We start from the raw sequence: 20,306 nt of genomic DNA on the forward strand, positions 1-20,306 counted from the left end.
TATTTGGATGCAGACCGTAGCACACTATTTGGATGATTTTCTATTTGTGGGTCACCCCAAATCCAGTGAGTGTCAGTTTCTAATGGGTCACTTTAATGCCCTCATCAAAGAACTTGGGGTCTCTCTGGCTCCCAAAAAACCAGAGGGCCCCTCCACCAAACTCACCTTCCTGGGTGTCGAAATTGACTTGGTGTCCCAGTGCTACAGGCTCCCTCACAGCAAGCTAGAGGTGCTGCAGTCAAAAACTCTGACAGTAATCCAATCAAGAAGTTTCACTGTCCATCCTACAGGAATTGGCTGGCTATTTAAACTTTGCTAGTAGTGTTATTATTATTGTGTATGATGCCATGACCGGCCTAACTAAGCCTCACCACCAGGTCAAGGTTTCCTCCACTTTGCAGGCTGACTTGACAGTTTAGTATTCCTTCCTGAGGGAATTTAATGGAGAATCCTTCCAGAGGGAAGACCACCTCCTGGAGGCCGAACTTGAAGTCTGATCAGATGTCCCTGGGTCCTTTGACTTCGGGGTTATTTTCAACAACTCCTGGTGTGATGGTAGCTGGCCACAGAATTCAATTCAGAATGGTTTGACCAAGGAACTGACCTTTCTAGAGTTCTTTCTCATTGTAGTGGTGGTTCACATCTGGGCAGACAGGTTGCGTAACTGCACAGTCCAGTTTTGGTGTGACAACCTGGCCACTGTTCATGTGATAAACTCCTTGTCATCCAGGTTTTTATAATGCACTTTCTCCACTTTAATATTCTGTTCCTGGCATACCACATTCCTAGCATTGACAATAGTATTGGCAATGCTCTATCATGGAACCAGATGGAGAGATGTGGTGCACCTGCGCTATGTGGTGCGCCTGAGCTATGGGAGATTGGAGAGTTGAGTCAGAAAGGGCCAAAACTCTGTCCATTGCCCCCAGCACCCTGGCCAGTTATCAAAGGGCAAGTAGGGAACTACAAGAATTTAGGGGAAACAGAGGCTACCCCCAATCTTGGCCCATATCTATTGACCACCTGCTTGCGTTCTGCATGGAGGGCAGGAAGAAAGTTAGAACCATTAGAACCGTAAGAGGTAAGTGTGACGCCCTTCCCTGGCTCTCCCTGTCAGGTTCCTACCTGCGCGTGGCTACTGCCTTTCACTAGGCACCACCAGGGACTCCACCAGTCCGGACTGTCCTTTTTTATTGTTTCTTTCCCCGCTCTAGCACAGATCTCAACAGATCCCCCTGCTAGGCAACCACCAGTCACGTCCTAATACTAGTATTCCCAGAGACTCTGAATACTGGTATTGTTATTCTCTTCACCACTGCCAACATTTGTAACAGTTTCCCTTCAGCCTTGGTCATTACCTTACCCTCCCTTCTGGTCTGTGAAACCCCAGCCAAGGATCAGGCCTTTGGTAAACCAAATTAAGTATTTATTAAAGATAACAAAGCTAACAAGATTAACAAGATTTCTTCTTAAGGCACATAAGCATATGGTTTTACACAATACTAATCCGAACTCCACCCCCCTCCTTCTCCACTCTCTCCTGGCAAACAACTCTCTCAAACCCCACCAAGCAACCCACTCTTTCTCTTCTCCCCCCCAGATTCCACTCTCACTCTTCCTTTTATACGTTCAGCCATTTTAAACACTCAGCCAATCATCTAGCATTCTACTGCCCATTCACTCCCCCTCCTCTTTCACTCCACTTACCATGTATCTTCTAAACAACCAACACTTACCATATATACATTAATATAGGAACATCACATCCCCCCCCCCTTAAACAACGGCAGAGTATTATTCCTGTTCCAGGATTTATACGTCGCGTTAACAAATAAAAGTCTCTATGGGGAAAATGTCTTTCTTTGTTCCTCTGTCTGGTCACGTCACTGCAGTCCCAGCCACTTGCCTGGAAAGTCCATCGGCCAGTTCATTGTCCTTGCCTTTTATGAACTGGAAGTCCACTCGATAGTCCTGCAGGGCCCAGGACCACCTCTGCAGCATAGTGTTATGGTTTTTCATAGTCTGCAACCATAACAAGGCCCGATGATCCGTAGTCACTGTGAATCTTCGTCCCCACACGTATGGGCACAACTTGTTCAGTCCCCACACGACCGCTAGGCACTCCTTCTGGACCGACAAATAGTTTTTCTCCCTCGGCGTCAGCTTGCGACTCAGGTACGCCATTGGATGTCTGGTGCCTTCTCTCTCCTGCAGCAAGACGACTCCCAGCGCCAGGTCCGACGCATCTGTAGCCACGATGAATGGTTTCTCATAGTCTGGTGCTATTAATGTGGGTCCTTGGCACAAGGCTTGCTTCAGCAGATCAAAAGCCTTCTGACATTCATCCGTCCATACCACATGCTCAGAACACTTCTTCTTTGTTAATTCATGCAAGGGGATAGGCCACAATTGCACTGCCTCTACCTTGCTCCATAAGGGGGTGATTTTCCCACTCCCCACCTTATGTCCTAAATAGATTACTTCCTTTAGTCCAAACTGGCATTTCTTAGCTTTTATTGTGAGGCCTGCTTTTCTTAAGGCCTCCAATACTGTTGTCAGGTGTTGGACATGCTCAGGCACCGACTTGCTAAAAATGGCCACGTCATCGATATAGGCCACTGCAAAATCTGACATGCCTCGCAACACAGTATTGATTAGCCTCTGAAATGAACTTGGTGAGTTCCTTAGTCCCATGGGTAAGGTCACAAACTCATATAACCCATCTGGTGTACTGAAGGCAGTTTTGGCTCTGGATTGCTCGTGTAGTTCCATTTGCCAAAATCCTTTACAGAGATCTAGTGTAGAGATAATGGTTGCTGCCCCCAATAACTCTAACATTGCGTCTACCCTAGGCATAGGATATGCATCTGGGACAGTAATTTTATTGATTAGCCGATAATCAATGCAAAACCTTGTCGTTCCATCTTTTTTCGGAACCAGGACAATACTTGAGGCCCAGGGACTGATGGATTCCCTGATCACTCCTAATTCCAGCATATCTTCCACCTCCTTTTTGATCTCATTCAAAACTTTCCCATTCACACGGTACGGAACAGATCTGATTGGGGCATGATCTCCAGTATCAATGGAATGTATAACTATACTGGTTCGGCCAGGTTTGTTGCTAAAGAGATTCCTATAGGTTTTCAAAACTCTCAGAATCTCTTCTTTTACTTCCTCCTTCACCTCCTCTGACCATTCCACTTGATCTACCCCTCCTTTGTCTTTGCTTTCCTGTACCAAATCTGGAAGTTCAGGCCCACTTCCCTCAGGGAATAAGGTAACTTGCAACACCTGTACATCCCTGGTATGGTAAGGCTTCAACATATTTACATGAACCACTTTGCTTTTGTTTAATTGGTCTGTGGTGATTACATACGTCACTGTGTCAAGCCTTTCTCTGATGGTATATGGTCCTTCCCAGTTAGCCTGTAATTTGTCATGTTTCCTGGGTATGAACGCCATAACCATATCTCCCACATCATACACACGTTCCCTGGCTGTTCTGTCATACCAGTAACGTTGCTTCTCCTGTGCTTGACTCAAATTCTTTTCCACCACCTCCATCATTGATGTTAATTTATTGCAGAATTCCAATACAAAATCTACTACAGATGTTTTGTACTCTCCCAGGGTTCCTTCTCATACATTTTTTAATAGTTCCAAAGGTCCCCTCACTTTTCTAGTGAACATGAGTTCAAAGGGTGAGAAGCCTGTTGACTCTTGAGGGACTTCTCTATACGCAAATAAGAAGCATCCCAACCGTTCATCCCAGTCTTGTGGGTGATCTTGAACATAGCTTCTGATCATGCCCTTCAAAACGCCATTGAATCTCTCTGTTAACCCATTAGTGGCGGGATGGTAAGTAGTGGTCTTTAGATGTTTTAGACCACAACATTTCCACATACATTGCATCACTTCTCCCATGAATACACTGCCTTGACCCATCAGCACTTCATGAGGGAAACCCAGCCTCATAAAGATTTTTAATAAAGCCTCTGCCACTACAGGGGCTTCTACAGATCTTAGTGCTTCTGTGTCTGGGTACCTGGTGGCAAAATCCACCACCACCACTAGATATTTCTTGCCATGCCTTGTGGGTTTGGAAAAAGGGCCCACCAAATCTATTCCCACTCCAATTATAGGAAGGGGCTTTAAGGGTGCCTTAGTCTTTACTCCACTTTTTCCCACCTTTTGGCATATTCCACAAGATAGACAATGTTGTTTTACATCTTTGGAGATGTTTGGCCAATAATAGTGTGCCGCCAATCTCCTCTTGGTCTTTTTTATTCCCAGATGTCCTGCACATGGGACATCGGGGGCTACCTCTAGCAATCTGGTTCTGTATTTGCTAGGTACTATCAATTGCTTCACTGGTTCACATTCATCCTTTCTCTCAGCAGGCATCCACAGTCTATATAAAATCCCATTCTCACACACAACTTGATTCCTCAGTTTGTCAGTGAAAGGAATCTGTTGGGTCAGAGCTTGTTCCTTTATCTGCTTCAAACTTATATCTTTATGCAGCTCTTCCCTGAATTGCTCTGCTTCTTTCTTATTAGAGACCACTTGATACAGTTTGTCTCCTTCAGCAGGCCTGTTAGTGGTTGCTATGGTGACCTGAGGCTGGTTAACAGATTCCACCCTGTTTGTTTCAGCCCCCCTTAATATGGCTTCTTTTTCTCTGCCAATTTGCTGTCTGGTCACTACATAGATCTTTCCTTGGGCGCCCATTACATCTCTTCCCAGTATTACTGGTTCTTGTTGCTGGGCATTAATGCCTACTTTATATTGGCCCTCTCGGCCTCTCCAAGTCATTTCCACCAGGGCCACAGGCAAACTTTCGGGTTGACCCCTCACTCCTTGGATAGTCACAGTTTCCTGAGGTAATATTTCTTCAGATTTTATTAAATCTGTCCTCAGTAATGTCTGAGCGGCACCAGTATCAAGCAATGCCCAATAATTTGCCCCTTGTACACTCACTTCCTCTCTCAGACTTGAATCAAGCTCTGTTACTTCTGTCCAGTTTATCTGGCAGAACTGAACCTTTTTCGCTGTTTCTAAAGCCTTGGGCTCTGTTTTCACTGCCTTTGTCTGAGCAGGATTACTAATGGGGTTGGCAACCTCACATTGAAAACGTAGGTGCCCCGGTCTACCACATTTGTAGCATAATTTCTCCTCACTTTTAGGGTACACAGATCCACTCTGGGGTGTCCTGTGCCCTTCAGATTTTACTGGAGGACTCACTCTCTGTGGTACCACATCCCTTCTGCCAGCATTATATGGTCTGGGTTTAAAATCTCTTGATGTTTTCCCCACCCAGCCAGTTCTGTTGGAGGCGAAGTGATCCGCCATCTCTGCGGCCTCCTGCACCGATGTAGGAGAACGGTCTTTGACCAGGAACCTTATTTCTGGTGGTAACTGATGGTATAATTGATCCAATATCATGAGGTTTTTCACCTCCTCCACAGACTGAGCTTTTGCACTTGTCAGCCATTTCCCAAATATGTCCATCAGTTTTGCCCCCAGCTCCACGAAAGACCTCCCTGTCTGTATCTGGCAGTTTCTGAAAAGCTTTCTAAAATAATCAGGCCCCAGTCTGAATCTTTTAAACACTGCTTCTTTGAATTCAGCATAGGTGACGGGCCTGTCTGAGGGGAAATATTGGTATACCTCAGCCAATTCCCCTTTAATCAGGTTTGATAAATACTGCATGTATTTATCTTCAGGTAGCCCCCACAACTGAGCTGCTTTTTCAAAGGTGCTGAGGTAAATTTGAGGATCTTGACCAGGCTCATAGACAGCAAAGTCCTTTGGAGTAATTTTTATTTTTGCTCCATCTCTGTCCTTTCTTGTTTCATCAGAATGAAACTTCTCTCTTTCAAATTTTAACTTTTCTACTTGTAATTCCGCATCCACTCTCATTCTCTCAAATTCCAACTCCCTCTGTTTTTCCTTCTCTGCACCTTCCATCCTCAATCTCTCAGCTTCTAACTCTCGCTGTTTATCTTTTTCCTCAGCCTCAAAGACCCACTGCTTTTCTTTCTCATCAGCCTCCCTCCTCAATCTCTCAGCTTCCAACTCCCTCTGCTTGTCTTTCCCATCAGCTTCCATCCTCAATCTCTCAGCTTCCAACTCCCTCTGCTTGTCTTTTTCCTCAGCCTCCCATCTTAACTTCTCTCTCAAGTACTCTATATAAGCGGGATTGCTTAAATATCCTTCTGGGGTCTCTTCTCTGACAGGTTGTTTTTGCTGGGCAGTAGCAAATCCTATAAGTGCTACCCTCAATTCATCTATGTTACGCACTTCTCCACCAGCTCCTCTCTTTTCATTTTTATGTATTCAGCCATGGTGTTTGAGTTCACTCACTCTTTGCCACACACTCTTTGCCAGTCACTCTCACAGATAATCTTCTTTTGTTATTTCTGTTTGCCACACCACTGTTAGGGATTCTCTAGTATTCGTATCTCACTGCTACAGCCAACACCTGTGACGTAGTCTCCTTTGTTCGTATCCCACCGCTACTGACACCACATGTGATGCCCTTCCCTGGCTGTCCCTGTCAGGTTTCTACCTGCGCGTGGCTACTGCCTGTCACTAGGCACCACCAGGGACTCCACCAGTCCGGACTGTCCTTTTTTATTGTTTCTCTCCCCGCTCTAGCACAGATCTCAACAGATCCCCCTGCTAGGCAACCACCAGTCACGTCCTAATACTAGTATTCCCAGAGACTCTGAATACTGGTATTGTTATTCTCTTCACCACTGCCAACATTTGTTACAGTTTCCCTTCAGCCTTGGTCATTACCTTACCCTCCCTTCTGGTCTGTGAAACCCCAGCCAAGGATCAGGCCTTTGGTAAACCAAATTAAGTATTTATTAAAGATAACAAAGCTAACAAGATTAACAAGATTTCTTCTTAAGGCACATAAGCATATGGTTTTACACAATACTAATCCGAACTCCACCCCCTCCTTCTCCACTCTTTCCTGGCAAACAACTCTCTCAAACCCCACCAAACAACCCACTCTTTCTCTTCTCCCCCCAGATTCCACTCTCACTCTTCCTTTTATATGTTCAGCCATTTTAAACACTCAGCCAATCATCTAGCATTCTACTGCCCATTCACTCCCCCTCCTCTTTCACTCCACTTACCATGTATCTTCTAAACAACCAACACTTACCATATATACATTAATATAGGGACATCACAGTAAGCTCTCAGGCCTTTCCTTTTTGGATGACTTCTGCCTGTGGTGTATCCTAGAGGACTGAGTTTGGGAGCATCCCTGAGCCACAGACTCACATCTCCCTTTTTCTCCTGACCTCATCTTAGGGCTAATGGACAGGTGGAGGATTTTATGCTCATCCCCATTCAATGCCCGCTTATTTCATGCTATGGCCCTCACCTTGTTCTTTGGGGCATTTAGGGTTAGCAAAGTGGTCTCTGGGTCCCAGGTAGATGTTTCCTCGCATGCCTTGATGGTATCAGACCTCAGTTTCATAGAGAGGTGTGCCCACCTCCATTTAGGTATAAAACCAACCAGAGGTATAAGGGCTTCACGGTCATTCTGTCCCCTTCCCACCACACCAACATATGCCCAGTCACGTCTTAAAGCGCTTCCTGACTACATGAGGGTCTAAGCCAGGACATCTGTTCATTCATGAGGATGGTTTTCTCCAAACAAAATACCAGTTTGGGGCAGTAGCAAAGTCTGTCCACCAAGACCTGGAGTTAGACCCAAGTCATTTTGGCACTTATTCCTTCCAGATAGGGGCAGCCTGCACTGCTGCCGACCTGGATTTTCCACAAGAACGACTCCACGCCATTGGTAGATGGCACTCCAATGCTTACAAGCGCTAGATCAGGTCATCTCAAGGGGCCTGGGATTCCAGTGGGGAGCAGTTAAAACTTGTCTCCTTCGCTTGGCAGGATACAGGATGGGGACTGAGCAAGCACATGTCCTGGTCTGTGGCCACAGCATGGTATTCTGGGCTGGCCACAGGACAGCAAAGTCGCATTTTGGAACACAGTTGGGGATCAGTCAGTGTGCCACTATTCAGTGGCTTGACCGCCAAGGGATGTGCTGGGATGGGCTCCTTCCTGCTCTGTTTCAACAAGGTCTGGTGCAGACAGTTCTGTGGGTTTTGATCATCCACCTTGGCGACAATGATCTTGGTTATTGAAGGGCAAGGCCCTGAGTTTGCAAGCATGCCACAATATCCACATCATCAGGCACCACTGGTCACAGGTGCAGATGGTCTGGTCAGACATTCTGCCACTCGGTATGGCACTGCATGGGGGAACTGAGGGGCATAAACAGGGCATGAAAGAAGGTCAATCACGAGATCAGGTTGGCACTGGGGTGGGACACTAGGGGATTGTCTTACCACACCCAGACATACAACACTTCAGGGTTGAACTACAGCAGGGCCTCACTCATACAGCGGGTTTTGTTCCGGACCCTTGCTGTAAAGTGAAAACTGCTGTAAAGTGGAACTCATTGAATAGAATGGCGCGCAATGCCCGAAAACTGCCGTAAAAGCGGAACAAGCACCGTATCAGTGGGGCTTTAGTCTAATTGCGTCTAATTGAGACTGCTGTATTAGCGAATCGCTGTAAAGCGAAGATCTGTACAGCGGGGCCCTACTGTATATCGGCCCAACAGTATCCATCTCACAGATGCTAGAAATGACTTATTTTTCTCACAGACCTGCAGAGGTGTCTGTATGAGTTGGTCCTTGGCACTGGGGGGAAAGGGAGACTAAATTGAGATTTAACCACCTTTTGTGGCAGGAAAGTGTAGGAGGGGGAAAACAGGGTGAGGTGATCGCCTTAGGCACCTTTGGGGGTGACAGGTGACTCCTGAGGCCTACAGCTCAGGGCTATAGGGCCTGGGGGCAGGATACAGGCCACCTTTGGGGCCAACTTGCTTCCCTGCCAAGAGCTTTGGGTCCCCAGGGGGGGTGACATAGGAAGGCCTCCCTACACACCTTCAGAGTGTAGTGGGGGCATGTGTGAGCAGATGGCTTGCCCCTGCCCCAGCAGGGGTCAGTCGCCCTAATAGCTGCCCACAGGCTTGGCCTAATTTGCATACCACTCCTGCACTTATAATCCCTCTCTGCAGGCTTTACCTTAGGTTTTTACTTCAGTGTTAAGATTTAATGTATGTACACTGCCTTCAAGTCAATTCTGACTTATGGCGACCCTATGAATAGGGTTTTTCATGAGGCTGAGAGGCAGTGACTGGCCCAAGGTCACCCAGTGAGCTTCATGGTTATGTGGGGATTCGAACCCTGGCCTCCCAGGTCATAGTCCAACACCTTAACCACTACACCACACTGGTTCTCTTAAGATTTAATAAACTGGCTCATTAGTTCAACCCAAACACTGTGTCAGTGTCTTATTTCAACCTTATGCCAGAATTCCCACTCTGTGACCCATGCCAGCATCGGTTTGCAGGGTGAGCTTTGTGGTTGGGAGTTGATGCCTTCACTTCCATTTTGGGTGAGGGCAGGTACGTGTACACAGTGGGCTAGCACACTGACACAGCCACATAGGAAATGGGGCGGTTGGGTCTATTTAGGCCTCTGCAGCCCATACCCCTCATTATTTGCTCATCAGCTGTGCAGTGCCCGCCGCTCCCTCTTCCATAGTGCGCTTCAATGGGTTGTGTAAGGGCCAAGTAGGAATCTTTTGTAAAGGGGCAGGGCTGTGCATGGAAGCCCTGCTCCCAATTCTCCCACACACATACACCCAAATGCTGATCTCTCAGACCTTTGGTCAGTGGCTTCTACAGCAGAATGTGTGTAGAAGTCCCCTTCAGACTTTTGTAGTAAACACATGAAGACCTGAGAGCATCTCCTCATATATAGAGATATTGAAGGTGGTACTTGCTTGCACCTGTCTACACAGTTTTCATCTCTGCATGTTCAGACAAATACCTAAAGAGGTATCTTGAGAGCCTACAACACCTCTGCTAAGGAGATTTAGGTTCCAATCCTACAATTTATCTGGGAATAAATACCATTGAATCTAGTAGAGATTACATCTGAGTATCAGTTTGCACTCTTAGACATTAAGTATCACGTTATTCATCTGGATTTCACATTTTGATTGCTTACATTAATGATCACAACCAGGATTCATAAAAAAAATCGGAGAGAGGAGAAGAATACAGTAAATCCTAGTTGTCAACTGTATTTTTTTCTGTGAAGATGCCCTCTGTGAAATAGCGTAGATCCTTGCCCATGCAAAATAGGAAAAGATCTATTCCATCTTTTGAGTTTTGCTTCCAGGGTTAATTCTATTATAGTATGACTTTTGGATAGCTTTCAATCATCAGTACACATGGAAGAGGACAGATTATTTTGTTTATGTGAGGGGAGGGAGAATAATCGTTATTGACCCTCCAGCCTTTTTGTTTTATAATGTGCAGCAGGATAGAATAAGGTATAGAATGGACAAATCCCTTCTGGCTAGATGTGCTCATGGGAGGAGAAAGGATTCAGTTTTGAAGACAAGCTTTCTGAATCACCTTTAATAGCCTTTAGGAAGCATTTGAAATGCCATTGTGCTATAATATTTGGCCAGATATCATTCTGAGTGCATCTCGTCTGGGCTTTTTAATTCAAGCAAGACTGCTGAAAAATGACGTCCTTAAAATCCAATCCAAAGCAACTGAAAGAGAGCTAATAGAATGGTTTTGCTACCATTTCAGTGCTTTCTGTGGCTGTCTGTTAGGAATAAATAGGGAACCAGACCCCAGAGCATGTAGTAATAAGATGCAATGTACTCTAAACTTCACTTTGAAAAGGCAAGTCTCTCAGCAAAACGCTTGGTTCCAGTAGCATTTCTCCGTCTGCCAGTGAAGCTGCTACTTCTGTACCAAGAAGGTGTCTGTACCTTTATTGCCTCTTACCTCAATTTCTGCATGAAACTTTGGGTTCTGAACAATGCCAGCCGCATCTTTAAACTGCATGTTCGTCAGTCCACCAATCTCCTAGCATATCAACTTCAGAAGTGAAGTTAAATATTATATTTCAGAATCGTTTCTTAAAATTGCCTGCAGGTGATCCCACTTTTCTCCAGAATGTTACACAGAAATATGGAAAGAAAGGAAAGATGGAAATCATTTGTTATCTGTAGGCAGAGCAGTCCTCCCTACCTTTAGGCACAATAAGTTAGCTATTTCAGATATGAAAGGGATTGGGAACCTGTGACTCTTATGCTGTTGTTGGACTATGACTCCCATCAAACCCAGCTAGCTAGGCCAATGATGGGAGTTATAGTCAAACAACATTTTTGAGGTCACGGGCTCCAAAATACAGCTTTTGCTGTATGCCCTGGAGATGGAAGGATTTATTGCACTATGTCTACTAACAGAAAGGGGAAAGTATGTAAGGACAGGAATGTGGAAGGATGTGACATTACAAGGAGAAACTATTTGTCCTGTTAGCCAGTTGTCTGCTCTGATAGGCGGTGGCTCTCTAGGGTTTCAGACATCACATCATATCTATTTGATCTTTTTTGAGATGCTATGGATCCCAGATTCAGGGGACCTTCAGCATTCATAACATGCACTCCACCACTAACCTGAGGCCCCTCCCCAAGGATACAGACAGGCTATTTAGGATCCTCCAAAAGAGCCTCCTTCTTCTTCTTTTCTGACTACAGGTGTAGACATATTGGAGTTTTCCTGTCTTTGAGACTGCCTGTTTGGTGGCATAGGGGGCTACTGACAGAAAGAAGGTTCTTAGTCGGCTTGCCAAATGAACAAAGCCCATCATGCATCAAAGTCAAGAGACTTAAAATGGGAAGTGATGAGCAATTTTTACATAGTACATTACTTATATTTGTAATGAAAATCAAATCATAAAGAATAGGTGTAAATTACTTCCAAATTATATCAGCTGAAAATGTTGATTTACCTGTTCAATGATTGTCAAAATGCCATTTGGGCTTAACGTCAGAAGAGATGTATCTTCATTTCTTAAAAGCTTTCCAGTTTTCTAATCTCCATGGAGCAGTTTTGATATAGTCTTCAAAACTGGACAGAGAAAATATGACAGAAAAGTAGCAATCAAAAAGCTGTCTTTTTGTCTGTGACAAGGACGTAAGGGAACTATAGGGTGTCAGAATAAAGAGTTTTACTGGAAGTTTTCTGTTTTACAAAGTCTTCCGTCTCCCGAAAGAAGAAGTTATGCTTCAGAGAGTTCAAGAGATGAGCATTATTTTGAATCCACCTGTAAAATTTCTGAAGATTGTGTGACTAATCAGTTCTTTTGATTCTACTTCTTCCCTGTCAGTAAGTCAAATATTAAATATATACCTCTCATCTTTGAAACTAAAGCAACCAGAGAGAATTCATTACTGTCTATATGTTTGGACACCTCTAAATCCTCCAATTTCAGTGATAAATTAGGACTACCATTTATCAGAAAATTCTATTCAGAGAGTAATCCCCCAAACAGTTACAACTGGATATGGATTCAATAAAATATTACATCTAAAAGTAATGGGGTTGCCAAGATCAAATGCAGTGGAAACTGTCCCTGTATTAGCTGCAATCCTATACTTACTTACCTAGAGGTGAACCCAATGAACTCAGTGGAAAGTACTTCCGAGTAGACATGTATGGGGTTGTGTTGTTGTGGCTGTATTTGTAAAAGTACTGATAGGGGAAAAATAACATTTTGTCTTTCTTAACATGCATGGTTGATTTTGTTAGGTTAACACACATCAAGTAGGAAAAAACAGGGAAAAGGGATATTTATAATCAATTATATGAAAAAGACAGACCCTCCATCCTGCAACTATAGTAGGTACAAGTCTGTCTTTTTCATAATCTTTCACTTTGTACTTTGGACATCTACTAAATGCTAAGTTGCATGGCCTAATCTATACAGGCTGACTTTTTTTTTCGTTAGCAAGGACTGAATGTGTACATGCTGAGCTTCTGAAGAGTTCACCATGAGTCCTTAATAGGTTTTGTGGCTTTGTGCATTGGGGACTCTGGGGTCATATGAAATCACTCTGATTGTGGTGAACTATTCACCAGCTGGACATTTAATCTGGACTGTCACAGTTTTTGATCATGTTAAAAGCCCCTAGCAAAAGCTGAACTTATCTGCTTGGTAGCACCACATTTTGAACAACAAAACAGCCACAAGTGTTCCTCTTTCCTCTTTCAACATGACTTTTAAGTTGAGACCTTATCCCAGTCTGCATCTGTGTTGAAATTGCTTTTTGATGTTTTTAAACCTTCTTTTTTTAAAAAATAGATGTTTTCAAAACTTAAAAAAATGTTTTTAAAGATGTTTTGTTTTAAAATATTTTAAAGTTGGTTTTTATGATGTTTTAGCGTGTTTTTAGTGCTTTTGTTTGCCGCCCTGGGCTCCTACTGGAGGAAGGGTGGGATATTTATTTATTTATTACATGTATATACCGCCCCATAGCCCAAGCTCTCTGGGCGGTTTACAGCAATTAAAACAATAAAAACAAACATGCAAATTTTAAAACACACAAAAAAAATTTAAAAACATAATTTTTAAAAAATTAAAAACAATTTAAAAATACATGCTAAAATGCCTGGGAGAAGAGGAAAGTCTTGACCTGGAGCTGAAAAGATAACAGTGTTGGCGCCAGGCGCACCTCGTTAAATAAATCATTCCATAATTTGGGGGCCACCACTGAGAAGGCCCTCTCCCTTGTTGCCATCCTACGAGCTTCCCTCGGAGTAGGCACTCGGAGGAAGGCCTTAGATATTTAGCATAGTGTACAGGTGGGTTCATGTCGGGAGAGGCGGTCCATCAGGTATTGTGGTCCTAAGCCATGTAAGGCTTTATAGGTTAAAATCAGCACCTTGAATAGAGCTCGGAAACATACAGACAGCCAATGCAAGCGGGCCAGAATCGGTTTTATGTGTTCGAACCATCTGGTCCCTGTTACAAATCTGGCTGCTGCATTTTGCACAAGCTGCAGCTTCCGAACCATCTTCAAAGGCAGCCCCATGTAGAATGCATTGCAGTAATCTAGCTTGGAGGTTACCAGAGCATGGACAACTGAAGCCAGGTTATCCCTGTCCAGATAGGGGCATAGCTGGGCCACCAACCGAAGTTGGTAGAAGGCACTCTGTGCCACCGAGGCTACCTAAACCTCAAGTGACAGAGATGGTTCTAGGAGAACCCCTAAGCTACGAACCTGCTCCTTCAGGGGGACTGCAACCCCATCCAGGACAGGTTGGACATCCACCATCCAGTCAGAACCACCCACTAGCAGAATCTTAGTCTTGTCTGGATTGAGCCTCAGTTTATTAGCCCTCATCCAGTCCATTGTCACAGCCAGGCACTGGTTCAGCACATTGACAGCCTCACCTGAAGAAGATGAAAAGGAGAAATAGAGCCGTGTGTCATCAGCATACTGATGGCAACACACTCCAAAGCTCCGGATGACTGCACCCAGTGGTTTCATGTAGATGTTGAACAGCATGGGGGACAGAACTGACCCCTGTGGAACCCCATACTGGAGAGTCCAGGGTGCCAAGCAATGTTCCCCAAGCAAATAAATCAAATAATAAATAAATAAAACAAGTCTTTATTTCTCCTGAAAGGCAGCTATCATAAGGAACAATCATAAGTCCATTACTCTTTCTTAGTATCTAGGACTTCTACTGCAAGAGAACTTGACAGTTCATCTCCACTCCTATAAATCTTAATCTCTATGAATTTCAATTCAGTGTTGCTAACTACATGACCACATCATGTCTGAATGCTAATGTGATTCTGGGTATCACTATCACCAATCAGCATGGGAAGAATTGGGAAGTGATGTGGTATATGTGAAATGCACCAGAAGTTCAGAGAGGGAAAACAACAACCAACAACATCTCAGAGGATTCAGCCCTAGTCTGATCCAAGGGATCCTAGACAGCCAGCTATAAATCAAGTACTCTGCTTATCACTGCTTGTCCACTGGAGTATCTATTTTCTCCAATATTTAGGTTTGAAGCTGCATAAGGCCTACTGAGCCCCTTGGAGGACAAGTCCCAGAGCAATTAATCACTACAAACCTAGTTGGGAGAGAGATGAGGGAGAGGGGAGGAATATGTTCAAAAATATTTCTTAAGCTTTCATGTCTAACATCCAAACCCTCTGATTCAGTTCTTGGAATACTCACCAGACTTAAGGAGCCCTCTGCTGGTGGTACATCAAAAGAACATTTTCTGGGACCAACTCCTGCCCTAGACAACTTCGGATGCAAGTACCTAAAAGAGAATCTCTCCTGATATCAACCATCTTGGGCCCTACAATCAGCAGGGGAAGTCCCTTTGCAGCTGTTGCTACTGGGTGCTGCCAGGGTGGCACTGACCCATGACAACACCATTTCATTGGTGGTTCCCCATTTGTGGAATGCTCTCCCTTGTGAGGTGTGCCTGTCTCCCTCATTATTAACTTTCAGGAGGAACTTAAAAAGATTTGTGGAATGCTCTCCCTTGTGAGGTGTGCCTGTCTCCCTCATTATTAACTTTCAGGAGGAACTTAAAAAGATTCCCGTTTACCAGAGTATTTGATGACTGAAAGATACTAGTCCTGACAACCTTGAAATTGTTTTTAAATGTATATACCACTTCATGGCACAGAGTCATCAAACTCTGTACTCTGTACAAGATAAAAACAGAATAAAACACAAGCTCTAAAAACAATAAAATCAGTTCAACGAACTCTAAAAACCATAAAGTCACCCATACAAACAGCAGAACAATTTTATCAGATGTAAAATTGATAAATGACTGGGTTACACCTCAGTGAAAGCCTCCCTAAACAAAAATGTCTTCAGTAGATGCCTAAATTCACTAGAAAAGACAATTCACTAGAAAATACAATGCTGGGAAAAACAGAAGGGAGTAGAAAAGAGGAAGACCAAACAAGAGATGGATTGATTCCATAAAGGAAGCCACAGACCTGAACTTACAAGATCTGAACAGGGTGGTTTATAACAGATACTATTGGAGGCCTCTGATTCATAGGGTTGTCATAAGTTGTAATCGACTTGAAGGCACATAACAACAATAACAACAACAAGGTGCCTAAACATCACCACACTAGGCGTCTTTCTGATTTTGGCTGATAATTGATTCCAGATTACTAGAGCTGCAACTCTAAAGGTTTGGTTTCTAATACAGGCTAAGCACATTTCTGGGACGTATAGTACTCTCATCTCAGAAGTGCCCCTTCTGAGGAGCTCACTTGCCAGGCAGGAACAGAGTGGGCAAGGTGGCCCCTTAGGTATTCCAGCCACAAGTTATTTAGGGCTTTAAATCCTGAAAGCAAAACCCTGAACTGTGCCCAGTAGCATATTGGCTGCCAGTGCAGCTTCTTCAGCAGAGATGTTTGTCAGGAGCTGGCTCCATAGTTGCCAGCAGGATTGATTAGCCTACCAGAAGGGAAGGTTCCTCCTCTAAGCAAGGCAGTCAGAGGTGACAAATGGACACAGCTGGAGAATGAAAAGACAGCTGGCTGAATTTCCAGCAGATAGTGTTAATAGCCTTGGGGATGGGAGAGCCAGAAAGGTGGATGGAGATATTGCAAGAGAAAGAGGCTGGGAGAAAGGAAATCAGGAGACTGAAGAGAGGTACACAGGGAAAAGCTGGTGGGAAGCTTTACCCCAGAGGGAAAGGAGCAGAAGTAACGGCAGTTGGTAAGGAAGGTTTGTGGGCCAAGAAGCCTCCAGTGGTAGGCTTCAGAGAGTTGAGAAGGGATTCCATAAGGCAGGGAACCTATCAGACAGGATCAATGATGATATGTGCACCCAGGCTTGCAAGAACCAGGTGCTCGCCAGGTGGCCTTGGGAAATAAGAGACCCTCTTTGGTTCTGAAAATCCTTGGGACTGACACAGGGAGCAGGGCCTGAGAGTTTGATATAGTGTTGATGAGGTGCTCCAATCAACAACGTAGCTGTTGAATTTTGCATCAGCTGCAGCTTCTGGATTAAGCCCAAGGAAAGCCCCACATAGAGAGCATTGCTGCAATCCAGTCTTGGTTACCAATGCCAAGACCACAGTGGCCAAGTTATCTCGGTTCAGGTATTGCCATAACTGTCTTAGCAACCAAAGCTGGGAAAAGGCACTCCTAGCCACCGAGTCCACCTGTGCCTCAAGTGACAGAAATGGATCTAGGAGCACCCCTGTTCCTTCAGAGGAAGTGCAACCATCCAGAACAGGTAAGTAACCTATATCCTGGGCATGAGAACCATTCACCCACAGAGCTTGCCAGGGTTTATTGGCCCTCATCTAGTCCACAACTGCAGCCAGACACTGGCCCAGAGCCTGCATGGGCACACCTGTTTCAAATGTTGTGGAGAAATAGAGTTGTGTGTCATCAGCATACTGTTGACACTTTGCTCCAAGTCCCCCAATGACCACTCCCAATGGATTCATATAGATTTTAAAAGCACTGGGGACAAAATAGTACCCTGAGACACCCGATAACATAGATGCCAAAGGGCCAATGAGCATTCCCTAAATGTCACTCCCTGGAACTGACCCTGCAGATAGGACCAGAACCATTGTAAAACAGTGCTCCCAACACAATCGCATGGACCCAGTCCAGGAGGATATCATGGACAGTGATATCAAAAGTCACAGAAAGATTGACTAAAAGAAGTAAGACTGCACTCCCCTTGTCACTCTCCCAACAGAAGGTATCCATCAGGGTGACCAAGGCCAATTACGTCTTGAAATCAGGTCTGAACCCAGACTGAAATGCGTCTAGATAACCAGTTGCATCCAAGAATCCCTGCAGCTGCTGCACCACAACTGTCTCAATCACCTTCCCAATAAATGGGCAACCAGCTGATAACTATCACAGACAAGGAGTTCCAGGGTGAGCTTTCTTAGGAGTGGATGCACCACCACTTCTTTCAAAGTGGCAGGCATACCCTATTATGTAACAATGCAGTCTCCACACCCTGGACCCACCCAGACATGCCCTGTCAGCGTGATTTCATTTTTATTAACCATAAGAGACAGGGGTCAACGGGACATGTGGTTGCATGAATAACTGCAAGAACCTTATCAATGTCCTCAGGCCACATCAACTGAAATTGATCCCATAAAACTTGGCAGATATAGTATTGGACATCTGATTTGATTCTGCACCAATTATGGCATCAAAACCACTACTTTATCCTCAAAGGGTCTCATAAACCCATCACGGTGAGCCTCCAAGGGGTCCAGGAAAACTCCCTCAAGGGCCAGTAATCTCTGAACCACTCTGAAGAGCTCAGCTGGATGGCTAGTAGAGAATGTAGTGGAAGCAGCAAAGTAGTCCTTCTTCACCACCTTCACTACCAAATGGTAGACACAATTATGTGATCTAACCAGTGTTCAGTCAGCTTTGGCGCAACTTGTGCTTTAGTCTTCATCCAGCCTATTTCATCACTCAGAAGTCCCTAGTATACCATGGAGCAAAGTGAGCTCCACACTGCTGGAGAGGTCACTCAGGAGTGACCCTCTCAATGACCCATTTCATCTCTCCTTTACAGAATGAAACCAGAGTCTCAACAGGATTACCAGCTCTCTCAAATGGAATATCCCCCAGAGCATTCAGGAATCAGGTGGGATCCATGAGTCTCTGGAGGCGGACCTTTCTAAATGGTGTCCCATCCCTGAAGGGAGTAGCTGCTGTAGCAAATCCAAACTTCATCAGGAAGTGGTCTGACCATGACAAGGGGGTAGTTTCAATCAACCCTACCATCAGAGAGTAAGTTATAACTATGGTAGTATTAACTGTGACCGTATGTGATTGTTTTAGATGTTCTGGATGTTTTTAGATATTTTTATACAGCTACAATTCCCAGAATTGGAGAACTGTAGCACTGTGAGGGGAAAAAGTGTGTCCTTACAACTCTAAGCACCCATAACAAACTATAGTTCCCTGGATTTTGGGGGCAAGCTGTGATGTCCCTGTATATAGATATTACTGTAAATATGGGAAGTGCGGGTTTATTAGAGTAAATGAGGTAAGTAGGCAGAGTGAGAGGGAGAGTACATGGGCTAGAATGCTGGAGAATGCTGTATGATGATTGGCTGAGCATTTGAGTGCCTGAAGGTATAAATGAGAGGATGACAGTTGAGAGGGGGTCGGTAGTTGGTGGTTATTGTGGGTTGGAGTTGGTTGTGGGTTGGATTGTATTAGGCTGGTATTGAGGCAGATTATATATGAGTAGAAACATAACGAGTAATGCAATATATGAAACCATACGCTTGTTAAATACACCTTAAGTAATCTTGTTATTTCCTGGTGTTTATAAATAAATATTTTCTTGGTTTACCAAAAGCCTGATCCTTGGCTGGGGCTTTCACAGACCAGAAGGGTGGGCAGGGTAGTTACCAAGGTGGAGAAACAGTATCAAATGGTGGCAGTGGTGAAGAGACAGTGTATCAAGTATCCAGGGCAACCTAGGGCTGTATCCTTTATTGGCACAAAGATACAGGGGGGTTGTGGCCTGCAAGTGCACACAGACATATAAGAACATAAGAACATAAGAGCCTGCTGGATCAGGCCAGTGGCCCATCTAGTCCAGCATCCTGTTCTCACAGTGGCCAACCAGGTGCCTGGGGGAAGCCCGCAAGCAGGACCCGAGTGCAAGAACATTCTCCCCTCCTGAGGCTTCCGGCAACTGGTTTTCAGAAGCATGCTGCCACTGACTAGGGTGGCAGAGCACAGCCATCATGACTAGTAGCCATTGATAGCCCTGTCCGCCATGAATTTGTCTAATCTTCTTTTAAAGCCATCCAAGCTGGTGGCCATTACTGCATCTTGTGGGAGCAAATTCCATAGTTTAACTATGCGCTGAGTAAAGAAGTACTTCCTTTTGTCTGTCCTGAATCTTCCAACATTCAGCTTCTTTGAATGTCCACGAGTTCGAGTATTATGAGAGAGGGAGAAGAACTTTTCTCTATCCACTTTCTCAATGCCATGCATAATTTTATACACTTCTATCATGTCTCCTCTGACCCGCCTTTTCTCTAAACTAAAAAGCCCCAAATGCTGCAACCTTTCCTCGTAAGGGAGTCGCTCCATCCCCTTGATCATTCTGGTTGCCCTCTTCTGAACCTTTTCCAACTCTATAATATCCTTTTTGAGATGAGGCGACCAGAACTGTACACAGTATTCCAAATGCGGCCGCACCATAGATTTATACAACGGCATTATGATATCGGCTGTTTTATTTTCAATACCTTTCCTAATTATTGCTAACATGGAATTTGCCTTTTTCACAGCTGCCGCACACTGGGTCGACAT

The sequence above is a fragment of the Rhineura floridana genome, chromosome 5 (genome assembly GCF_030035675.1).
Source record: "Rhineura floridana isolate rRhiFlo1 chromosome 5, rRhiFlo1.hap2, whole genome shotgun sequence".
Taxonomy (NCBI): domain Eukaryota; kingdom Metazoa; phylum Chordata; class Lepidosauria; order Squamata; family Rhineuridae; genus Rhineura; species Rhineura floridana.